The 12,180-nt window shown below is 45.7% G+C and overlaps 1 long non-coding RNA gene across 1 annotated transcript; it reads left to right on the forward strand.

Annotated features, from left to right (window-relative positions):
- Positions 1-4,579: 4,579 nt before the first annotated feature.
- On the forward strand, positions 4,580-11,745 carry LOC121823450 (uncharacterized). The gene is made up of 3 exons (XR_006064931.2): positions 4,580-4,774; positions 6,366-6,539; positions 9,408-11,745. It is a non-coding gene; the product is annotated as an uncharacterized LOC121823450 (long non-coding RNA).
- Positions 11,746-12,180: the final 435 nt, after the last annotated feature.

Raw genomic sequence — 12,180 nt, forward strand, 5'->3', positions numbered from 1 at the left:
TCTAGACTCCACCCCATAATGGTTCCAGAACCTCCCCAAACATCATCACCAGCAGCCAGACTAGCCACTCAAGGGTCACTCCCAGACAACCCACTTCCTCCATCTAGACTTCACCCCATAATGGTTCCAGAACCTCCCCAAACAGCATCACCAGCAGCCAGACTAGCCACCTCATGGCTCACCCCCAGACAACACACTTCCTCATCTAGACTTCACCCCATAATGGTTCCAGAACCTCCCCAACAAGCATCGCCAGCAGGGGATTGTACCAGGCTTCTTGTTTTGGGCCACTAACCAGTTCCCAAATCATGATACAGAGACTTATTATTAGTTTTGAATGCTCTGCCTAGCTTAGGCACTTTTCTGGCTAGCTCTCTTAAATTAACCTGCTTCTCTTTATCTACCTTTTGCCTTGGGGCTTATTACCTTTCTCACTTCTGAATATCTTACCTTCACTGCTTCTCTGTGTCTGACTGGCAGGCGTCTCTCCTGTTCTCTCCTTTTCTCTCATTCTTCCCATTCTTTTTAGCTTGGATTTCTCCTCCTATTCTCTCTTCCTTGCAGCCCTGCCTATTCCTCTCTCTGCCCAGCTATTTGCCATTCAGCTCTTTATTAGACCAATCAGGTACCTTAGGCAGGAAAGGCGAAACAAATGCAATACATTTTGTATAATTAAACAAATTCAGCATAAACAAATGTAACACACCTTCACTTTAGCCGTAGCAGGTAACACTAAAGGATTAGGACCTGGGTGCCTTTGGGGTGACCATTATTTGGTCTACTTAATTATCCAGGAGATGCATGCTGTGCACTCTCAGGTGGAAAGATTGTCAGAGTCAGAGAATCTGGGGGCTCCCTGTGAGATTGTGTCTCCTAGTAATGTCATAAGCTGTACCCATAAGGTCTCACCAACACTTCCCAAACCTATGCTGAACAAAGATAACACCAACAGACAGGATGATCTAACGTCGATGGGTCCTCATCCTACACAGGGAACTATTAGGGAACTAAGGAAAGCTGGGAGCAGGAGAAGTGTCCTCCCAAGGAAGAGCACACCAATTAGTTGTCCAGTGTCAAATGGTCATTCCTGAAATCATACATACAAGTAACTTTATATGGACTCAACAGGTTATATATATATATATATATATATATATATATATATATATATATATATATATATATCCATATAATATTCATGAATAGCAATTAATAAGAAAAGAGGCTATAAATTTGAAGGATAGCAGGAAGGGGCATATGGGAGGGTTAAGGGGAAGGGAAAATATTACTTACAATTAATTATAATCTTAAGAGAGAAATAAAAATATGTGTTGTGGTACTAGAGAAAAGGGTCAGAGGTTAAGAGCACTTACTGCTCTTGAAGAGGACCTGGGTTCAGTGTCCAGCTCACATGGCATCTCAAAACCCTTTGCCATTTCCAGGAGATCTGACTCCTTCTGGCCTCCACTGGCACCAGGCACACACATGGCAGGCATTGTACATTGAAGAACAATCAGGAATAAAATCAGCCTTTTAAAAACAGATGAATATGCCACATGACACATTTGCATGGACTAACACTCGTTACTCTTTTCTATTTTATCTGTGTTTTTTCTCGGATTCTTGGCTTTTACATTGACTCTAGAACTACCCTTTGGTTTATCCAGTCATTTCTATTCCTAATTAGATGCAGATAAAGTTTTAGTGCTATTTTTGCCTGGGAAGAAAACAACATAACTCTAAGGATCATTTTTTTGTGCTTATTAGAGGCCTCTCTGGCAATGGATAGACTGCAGTCCAGGAAGGTACTTTTACCTTCTGAAGATCAAAGTTTCTGGTCCAACCACCCAGTGCACACCAACCACCTGGTGCACACCAACTGCCCAGTGGACACCAACTGCCCAATGCACACCAACCGCCCAGTGCACACCAACCACCCAGTGCACACCAACCACCCAGTGCACACCAACCGCCCAGTGCACACCAACTGCCCAGTGGTCTTTAGTTATTGTTATCATTCTGGTTGACACTATGGGTCTCTCCTATACAGAATGCTGTCATAGGGTTCTCATGCACCAAGCATCTCCTGGGGTAAAAACCTTAGTTTTATTTGCAGATTCTCTCTTAGTAGCACATGCCAGCTCTGTTTTAGTTCCCTATTCAAGTTTGACAAGCAGTCATATCTTTTTCACTTCTAAAAATTTTTTTTTTCATATTCTGCTATTTTCCCACTGGGAATAAAGCCTTCCTCAAAAGCAATTAATCACAGAAGCAGATGGAGTGGTGTTGGATACACATGCCTGGTGGGTCCCAGCCAGGGGGCTGTAACAGGGGCTCCACCTCTCACTCTGCCTGGGCTGCCTGCATATGGTCGCTAAGCCCTTTGACATGTCACGAGGGCCACCTTCCAAACTGAGATGTGTCTTTCTTCTACTCTGCCTTTCCCCTTCTTCCTGATCTTTCTGGTAGGAAGGCCTCCTCCTCCTCCTCCTCCTCCTCCTCCTCCTCCTCCTCCCCCCCCCATCCTTCCCATCTGCCCCTCTACCCTGGTGATCAATCCACAGTGTGTCATCTGTACGGTTAGCTTCTAGTTAGTATGTCCCTCTTCCAAATGGGATCGGCATCAGCATATGCCCTGTCATCCTGTTTCCACTCTTTTTCTATCTGCCCTTAGTACCACTGGCTCAGATACAGACTTCCTAAGATGTAACACATCCGTGGGACCCATGTTGGTTTTCATACTATTGCTCATGTAATGTCATACACCATATAAGAGGCAATTATTAGCGGATTCTGGTTCAGTTTCCTACTTTTGAACAAGAGCTATTGACATTTCTGCGTCCTGGTGTGTGTGTTGGGGAGATGGTCAGGGAACACCTTTACATGGATTCTGGGGCTCAGACTCAAGTCATCCATCTTACTTAGCAAATGGGGTTACCCATTGAGCCATCTTACCAAACCAAGAGTTCATGTTTTGGTGAAGAAATCACTGGAAAGGAAGTCACTACAGGGAAATGTGGTCATTTTATATCTGAAACCGGGATTGTTGTGGGTACCTTGGTGCCAGGAGCCACAGCTCCTGAACCACTTTGGACTTCCTCCAAAGAAATTTTGTGTTACTTTTCAGATACCACAGGACCTTGCAGAAAGTAGACTTGAAATCTGAATTCAAACCAAAGATAAGCATGGGATGATTGACAACCGCCCCCCCCCTCTCTCTGTGTGTGTGTGTGTGTGTGTGTGTGTGTGTGTGTGTGTGTGTGTGTGTGTGTAGTTAAGCATGGTTCCAGAAGTTCAGAATGGGGAGTGTGGTTTCTGTGAACAACACATTTGTAAAAACTGCAGTGTCTAAAATTCCTGCCTGAGGCATCTCATGCAAGCCTAAATGCACAGAATTCACCTCTGTGGCTGAGAACCCTGTCACAGTTTTCTGTTGACCTCAGCTGTAGGAACTCTGGCCTTCTTTCCTAGTCTTATCAAGCCCCCAAAAGTTTATTTCAAAGCCTCGTGTTGTAGGTTGGTTTATAAAAAGCTCTTTTTTTCCCTTTCAAATAATGTAGCATTTTTGAAACAGAATTTCTCCACCAGTTTTAGAACCTTTGTATTATAGTTTGAAGTCATAAACTAGGGTGTTTGCAGACATTTTTAGAACCTAGAAATCCCACTGTATGTGTGGTACTTTTAAATACACCACAGCAGGGAAACCCGTGACTGTTTTCTGTTCTTGCAGAGAACCTTCAGCTCAGAGTCCTTCCTTTGATTCATGGCTTCTATCGTAACATGCCCAACTCAAATCTTTAGACAACACCCAGTTTCCTTCCTGACTGGGTCTAGCATCCTCTTCACAGCTTAGAATTTCTCTAGAGCCACACTTGGCTGCACGCCCAGCCTTAGCCTCATTCCTCTGAGGCGTACCACCCCTCAGCCCACCAGAGCCACACAAGACAGTGTATGAGACACACAGGAGAATACCAAATACAGGCGATGGTGACTGAGAAGGCAGCTATCCACCATTGCAGACGCCATGGGGCCAGGAAGGCTTTATCCTTATTCGCAAACGTCTATTGTCCACCTTTAAATGAATTAACATCATGAAGGCAGTTCTGGGCCCTGGCAGCCCGAAAAAGCTAGCTAGCCTCAGCTGTCAATCACCAACAGGCCAACAAACAAGAGCAGCAGTAATGAAAAACATACAGGACATCTAGTCATTGTGGCCGTATTGGGAAGAGGAGTTAACGGTCCAGTGACCCCTCCCAGTCCGTCTTAGCATTGAGGTCTATCTTTAAACCGAAGGCAAGGCTGTGCATCACTAAGCAGTCCTAGTCCAGATACTCCCCTCCCGTCCTCACTGTCTGCTCCAGCCTCTCCTGCATGGTGGTTGGACAGGTTGTCAGAACCACGTGAAATAGACAAATTTCTCTTCCAGCTGGCTTCAGCCTCCACCCTGTTCCTGCTCCCTATGAGAGATTCCTGGGGGAAATTCCAGTGCTGGAGGACAATTGTTTTAATGAGCACCTGACCCACCAGAAAAAGGGTGGAGTGTCACCTTAGAATAGCCTCGCTCCCGCCAGAACAGTTCAATCTTGAGCAGGGGAGGACCTCCACTTTTCTCAGCTGCCCTCCAAGTATGTACTAAGTGCTCCCAAGGCCGTGCCGGCCACGAATTACTGTTTCTGTCTTTCCCCTGCCTTCCATTGGAGTATAAACAGGATTGTGCCCGCACGCTTCCAACTCTAACTTCAGGACTTCGTATGGAGTAATGTCTATACAGAAGGTGAGCACACCCTGGGTATGTAGCTCAGTGAGTACATGTATCTCTGTGAGTCTGCGGTTCAGAGTGTACATCTCCGGGAGTCTGTGGCTGAGCGAGTGTGCATCTCCGGGAGCACGTTGACCAGTACATGTAAGTTTTTAGGAACTGAACACGTCCAGGCAAGAAGCACTGAAAGGAAGGATGACAGCAGCCTGCCCCCAAACCCTTTCCTTACCCAGCATTTTTTCCGTCCTCTGTTCCCTCACCTTCAAAGGTGATTACCATTTGGTCCATACCACACTACGGAATCCTACTGACTCTTCTAGAACCTGACCACATGAAATTATACAGATCTGATTTTGTGTCCTCCTCCTCTTCTTTCTCTCCTGCTGCTGCTTCTGCTTCTGCTTATTCTCCACTCCCCTTATGTCCCCCCCCCCCCCCCACTGTGTATGTGTCTCAGGATCACATGTGTTGTAGAATATCTGTTAGGATTCTGTACATGCACAGCTCGGGGTCCTGTGTCTTACATCTTACATCATCAGCGGGCACTGGCGACTATGTACCCGCCTTGGTCACGTAATCCCCACCTTAAAAAGCCTGACTCAGACCCCCACACTCTTCTCTCTGTTCCCTCTCTGCTCCCGCCATCTTCCTTTCTGTCCAGGCCTGGCTCCTCCCTCCTATCCTCTTTTTCTTTCTTTCTAATAAAGCTCTATAACTCTGGTAGTCCTGGCCGTGGCCCGTGACTTTTCCACCAGTAACCAGCACCGCCACCAGTGCCGTTTATCATAACCATCAATATCATTTTAAGATGTGTTAGAGTCACTTATGCTGTGGAACATTTGCTTTATGATGCAAAGATGTGTTGTGTTCTTTTATGTTGCATTCGTCTAACTCTGTGAAGCTGTGTTACTTTGCCTGTCTAAAACACCTGAGTGGTCTAATAAAAAGCTGAGTGGCCAATAGCAAGGCAGGAAAAAGATAGGTGGAGTTGGCAGGCAAAGAGAATAAATAGCAGAAAAAAAGAGAGAGATGCAGGATTGAGAAAAGAAGGACTCCACATAGCCAGCCATGGAATAAGAAGGAAAGAGAAGATATACAGAAATAGAGAAAGGTAAAAGCCCAGAGGCAAAAGATAGATAGGATAATTTAAGAAAAGTTAAGAAAAGTTGGCTAGAAACAAGCCAGGCCTTTATAAGTAAGAAAAGCCTGTGTGAGAACTGGGTGGTAGGCCCCCCAAGGAGCCTAAGAGCTAAGAGTAAAAACAGCCAACAACAGATATGCATTGACTTTATGACCAAAGTCAGACCCTCCTGATTATGCTTTACCCCTGAGCCACCTCTCCAGTCCCCTATACATATTTTTGGTGAAGAAAAAAAAACCAAAAAACCGTATATGCTTTTTTTTTTTTTTTTTTTAAATGGAATCTGCTTAAATCAGACCCAGGAGTATGATCTTGAGGCTGTTTGGTAGATGAACCCAATAGTTTTCTCAGGTGCTGTTTTCTTTCTATGCAGTTCATTCATGTTGGTTTTCTGTCTTTTGGTTGTGATCATTCTGATGTGTATATAGCAGAATGGCTGAGGTTTTGACTTCCGTTTTTCTGCAGGCTGATTAGGAGGATTATGTATTATAAGCCATGCCTCAGTGCCCTACATGGTCCATGGAATTGCCAGATGCTCTGCTGCAGAGACTTGGCTTACTCATCCTCTGTTGGTTGATCCAGCTATTTTGGTTACCTCATCCTTTTCATCTACTCTCTTGGCTCAAGCTGCCACACTAGGTCAGTATTTCCTCTTCCCCTCTCCCCTCCCCACACTCCTCACTCTGCTCAAAGTCATGGCCACTCTTCCCGCCTCTCCCTTTTTATCTACAATAAGCTTTCTCCTTCACCATAGCTAGGAGCAGTCTTGTCCTTTCCACTCCCTTGGAGTTGGGGTCAAAACCACTCGTTAGATGCCCAGCTTGTTGGGTGAGGGCCGGGACCACAGCTCTGGTGCCCATGTTTGCGCTGAAAGTCCACTTACCCCTCCAGTCATTTCTCTAGCCCCAGTGGATCTTTTTTCACCGAGACAATTAGAAGTGCCTCCCGCTGCCTTTCTGTCAGCTTGTCTTTGGATGATGAGTAAATTTCTAGTGAGGCATCCCCAGACAAGTTTCCTGTCATTCTTCCTCATTTTACAGAGGAAGACACAAAGGCTCAGAAACAGGAGGTCCCCTCGGTGACTCCACCTCATGGAGCTCGTGGGAGCTCTTCCCTGAAGTAATTGTTTATTATCATGAGTTCACCATTGAGCAAACTCCATCATGCTCCTTTGAGGGAACTAAAGCACTGCTTGTTTTCCTTGGCTGGGTGGACCAAAGTCAAGCCCCACTGAGTCTCTGTTTCCTACTTTTGCCTACTTCTCCCCTTCTGTCTCTAAAGTCTGCTCTGGAACACAATGCTCATTCACATGTTTGGTTTCGGCGCAGCTGTGGGAAGAGTGTCCACTCCCCCTCACCTAACCTCTTTACTGTATGTCCTGGCTAGTTTTATGTTAACTGTGACACACGCTAGAGTCATCATAGAGGAGGGAGCCTCAATTGAGAAAATGACTCAATTGAGGAAGCCTGACCATAAAATCAGGCTACGGGCTAGCCAGTAAGGTATTCTTAAGCAGTGACTGACGGGAGAGGGCCCAACCCATTGTAGATGGTACCATCCCTGGACTGGTGGTCCTGGGTTCTATAAAAAAGCAGGCTGAGCAAGCCATGAGGGTCAAGCCAGGAAGCAGCACTCCTCCATGGCCTCTGCATCAGCTCCTGTCTCCTGTATGAGTTCCTGTCCTGGTTTCCTTTGATGATGGCCTGTGATGTGGAATCATAAACAAAATAACCCTTTTCTCCCCAGGTTGCATTTGGTAACAGTGTTTCATCTTAGCAATAGAAAGCCTGGCTAAGACACCGTTTCTGCTTCATGTCCAGAAGCAGAAGGGCTGCGTTTCTCATCTGACGTCCACTCGGTTGTCTTCCCTCCCCCTCCTCTGGGCCGGCCCTAGTTGCATTCATAAGCAAAGCTGAGCTCCTCACTGCCTGTAAAGCCCACATAGACTTTTTCCTGAATCACAGCACTGACAGTCTGGACCCAACAATTCGGTTCCCAACAACTCTGTCTTTGTCTTTATTTTCCCCTTGACTCTTTCCACCCTGAGCAAGCCTTCAGTGTTTCCAGGGTGTTCGCTGCTCTACAGCCAAGACAATGCTGCACTGTGTGGACTGCCATGCCATAAGTCTCAAGCATGCACTCGTGCAGGTCATAGGCTGGGATCCTCTCAGTGTTTTCAGTCCTATGACTTAAAGCAGTTGGTTATGTTTAAATCATATTTTTGCGATATGATTATTTGTGTATGCATTTGGTCTGTTGACTTTATTTTCCAAATTAAAAAAAAAAAACCGCTTATCTCCCCCTTCATTCCTGGCAAAATCCTAGCCCCTTCCTTCTTCCATGGTGAAGGTAGGAATTCTTGGAGCAGAACCTTCCACTGTCTTGCAGATTCAGGTGAACAACACATGATTCCCAATAGGGTGGACTCTATAGATTGTCAAAAATGCATGGCTTTGCCAAAAATTTAATCACTCTTAACCTGCTCCCTAGACCCTTAACCAAAGGCTAACCAGTGGTGGATACGCTTTGTGCGGGGTTCTTCACCATCAATACTGTACTTCTAAACATGAACTTGCTCATAATGCAGCAAGAGCTAGGAGAAAAAGCCAGGTCTATGCCATTCACAAGGTCAACATTGGCTGCTTTGAAAGCTAGCTTCCTGAGCTCTGCCTCTGTCTTATTTTCAGTAAGCTTAATCGTTTGTCTATAGAAATAAACTCCACATAGGTCCCCTGTGATAGAGAACAGTTCCATCTCTCTGAACACATTCTTCATAACAGAGAATATCTTTCTGAATGCAGGGACACCCACCTCCATGCCCCCTCTTCCTTGGTGCTGGTTTCATTTCTACTTGTCCTCTGGCTTTTTCTTTTAGTCAAGAATTTCAATTTTCCTTGTGTTGAACATATTAAATTTTAAATCACAGACTCTCCGACAGTGACACACTGAAGCTTTCCTGAGAACTTCATGTCCCTCTATTACTGAGAGGCCATTCTCAAAGTCACCCTGAACCTTGAAGGAGTTCTGCATAATGGCTATTTGCTTTTGTTTTGGCAATGCGATTCTGTTCTTCACAGACCAGACGTTGGAGTTCTGTCTCCCTGGTTATGCTTTCCATAGGCTAATATTAATAATGTAGTGTGGGAAATTTTTTTACCTTTCTCCCCTAAGAAGAAATGAACTCCCTCGAGTGAGTGCTGAGTGAATAGTCTAACCCCACTGTGTCCAGTGGCACCCACCCCCTCAGTTCCTCACCAAGTGGCCTTCTAGGATCGAAAAAGAGGTAGGGTAAGCCATATTCTTGCCTTTTGAGTTACTGAATGTGGTATGGGCAGTTGGCAGTAATCTGAGGAGAGGAAAAGATGGAATAAGCTTTTGTGGGAAGAATCTTCAGAAAATGAGACAGATATTGATAAAAAAAAAAAAACAAACATGTGAGGTTTCATTGTGTAGTGGGAGGCTTCTCAATTCCCTCCAACATTTCTGCTTTAATTTTTGTGATTGCAGTAGAGATGGGCATCTTCAATGGGGACCTTGTTCCAAGCATTACATCAAGGTGGTGAGAAAACATCGAACTCAACTAAATATGCAAGCCCAACTCTTCCCTTCTGTGCTGGTGATCTCCAGTCCTTAGCTTGACTGATTTGAAATCAACCAAGAGGCAAGCTGGTGGGCACACCTGTGAGAGATTTTTCTGGAGCAGCTTCAGTGAAATAGAAGACCAGACCCTGGATGTAGGCAGCCCCGTCTGGTGGAGGCCAGCCTTGAAGGAGGCCGGAGGGAAAACACCGCCCTTGACCTCATTCCCTCCGTGTCTCACTAGCCCAGTGCTGCCATTGCTGCCGCCGCCATTGCTGCCGCATTCCTTTGCTCCCATCAGAGCCCAGCTGCTTCGAGCTTCCAATGCAGACAACAAACACTGGTGCCCCAAGAAGTCTTTAGACCTCCCATTCCAGATTGGGACCACTGAGGCACTCAGCCTCTCAAGTTGGTTCTTAGTCTCCCCAGTCTAGAGGAAGCCATTACTGGACTACTCAGACTGTATTGAGGGGGGTCTCTGCAGGTGTCACATAGGGAAGCAAAATGCACAAAGAGATACGAATGAAAACCCAGTGCAGTTGACTTTGTCCGCCTGGATCAGACTTTGGAGCGTCTCATACCAAGCGGTTCATTGTCAGTGTATTTAAAACACAGTACAATTTGGGAAAAGGTTTCCAGGCAACCATCAGTCCAATCTATCCAATTCCAGATGTACAATAAAACTTAGTGTGACGACATAGAGACTCCTTTACAAAGTGCATGTGACCACGAGGGTGGGTTCTATAGCTAAAAGGTCTAGAATCGAGTGTGGTCTCTGACCCATAGCATAGAGGTCAGTAGGCCATAGAATACATGCGACATCTCCACTAAGCATGGCTAACAGTCCAGGGAGGGGAGAATCTGGAATATTCATTCTGGGGAATTTGGATGAAGTCTGTAGCAACCTCCATTCTCAGCTTTCTGGATGGAATGTAGGCATTTGATTTTATCTCCTCCATTGAGGAGGCGTCCCTGTGTGATTAACATTCCTGGTTCTTCTAGCGCTTCTCTGTGAGTACGAGGAGCTCTGTACCCCGATCACCATGTCATGTAAAACAAGCTAATGTCTCCTTTTCATATATACACAGTCTATTGGTTTCAGCCCTGGAAGGAACCCTAACCCATAAGGCCTCCACCCCAGTCGGTTTAAAACAGCTTCTCACACTGGGACTAGGGAGAAAACCATCTCTAATTTCTTGGGGCCTCTCTAACATAGGGAGCAGTCAGAGTTCTCTGGTACTCTCATGGAGTTTGTCGGGGGTCCTCTCTGGTGTTTCTGGCCCTACTCTTGGTGAGGAATGCTGGGAAACGCGTTCCTTACCTCACACGATTTGCCTTGCATGATTTTCCTTGCCAGTTCAATATGAACTGGCGAAATGAAAAATGAGAAATTTCAGTGCAGTGATGTCCAGTTGAGGTGTGACCTAGATTCTGGTCACACACAGAGAAGCATCTGAAAATTGGGAACACAAGGCCACGTAACGGACTGTGCTCAAGAGGATTGTATTACCTGAGAGCCTCCTCTTAAAGCCTTCGGATTCTACCACCTCTGCTGTGAACTCATGGATTCCAATATCTCCCGAGCAGCCAGGAGGTCAGGGAGCAGCTGTCTGAGGGAGCAGTCTCCCCTGGTAAACCCACAGAGTCTGCGGGCTGGGATGAAAGGCAAGTGTCTTGGGATGCTCGCAGACCTTTGCTGAAGTGTGTGGGAGGCTGGCCCTTGTCACCTCAGACCCTGCAGCTCTCACTCTTGGCTCTCTTGGGCCCAAACCTGGGGTTGCTGGCCAGGAAATGAGGAAATCGTGTTGGAAGGAAAGAAATCCTAACAATGAGTTGAACTTGGCAGGGTCAGGCTGACGAGCGCAGTGACGAAAATAGATTGAACCGTAAGAAATGACCAATGCTGATGTTTCATGCCCAGTTAAAAAACTGGGAATTTGGGGGCTGTAGAGGTAGTTCAGTTGTTAAAGTGCTTCTGAGGACCTGAATTCTGACCCAAACCCCACATTTATAAAAACCATTCAGACATGGTGATACATGCTTGTAATTCAGCAGCCTGGGCTCACTGGCCAACAGAACCAGCCAAATAAGTGAGTCCCAGGTCAAGTGAAAAACCTTGTCTCAAACACACCAGGTAGACACCACTTGAGGATGATGACTGAGATTGACCTCTGCCTGCCCTCATGCATATATGTGTACACATGCACTTATTTACACAAATAACCTCTAAAATGTACATACAACATACAAACACACGCAAAATAAAAAAGTGACACTTTCATGTGACTCCATATTTGATGATTTCCTGCCTATGGCTTCCTGCTGTTCTTGGATTGATGACCCAAATCATTGATTCAGCTCAGCACCCCCTGCTCAACTATCCAGCCTTAGAGTTTCTAGTGTTCTTTGTACATTTATTAGTAGCTCACTATTTTCTAAACAGTCTCTCCACTTTGGGATCTTGCTTACACTATGTCCTTCCTGGAGTTTCCCCTCTCCTGTCAAAGTTACTCATCCTGCAAGTATCAGCTGAAATGTCAGTTCCACAAGAAGCCATTGCCCATTTCTTCTTATTTTAAACCCTTTTATTTTCTCCAGGGGGCTTGATTTTGACTTTATATGTGTGTCAGTGTCCACATGGAAAGTTTGCTCTCCTACAATGTGTCCTGAGGCAAGGGACGTGACAGCCCTCTCTGTGACC

Source organism: Peromyscus maniculatus, chromosome 17 (genome assembly GCF_049852395.1).
Source record: "Peromyscus maniculatus bairdii isolate BWxNUB_F1_BW_parent chromosome 17, HU_Pman_BW_mat_3.1, whole genome shotgun sequence".
Classification (NCBI taxonomy): domain Eukaryota; kingdom Metazoa; phylum Chordata; class Mammalia; order Rodentia; family Cricetidae; genus Peromyscus; species Peromyscus maniculatus.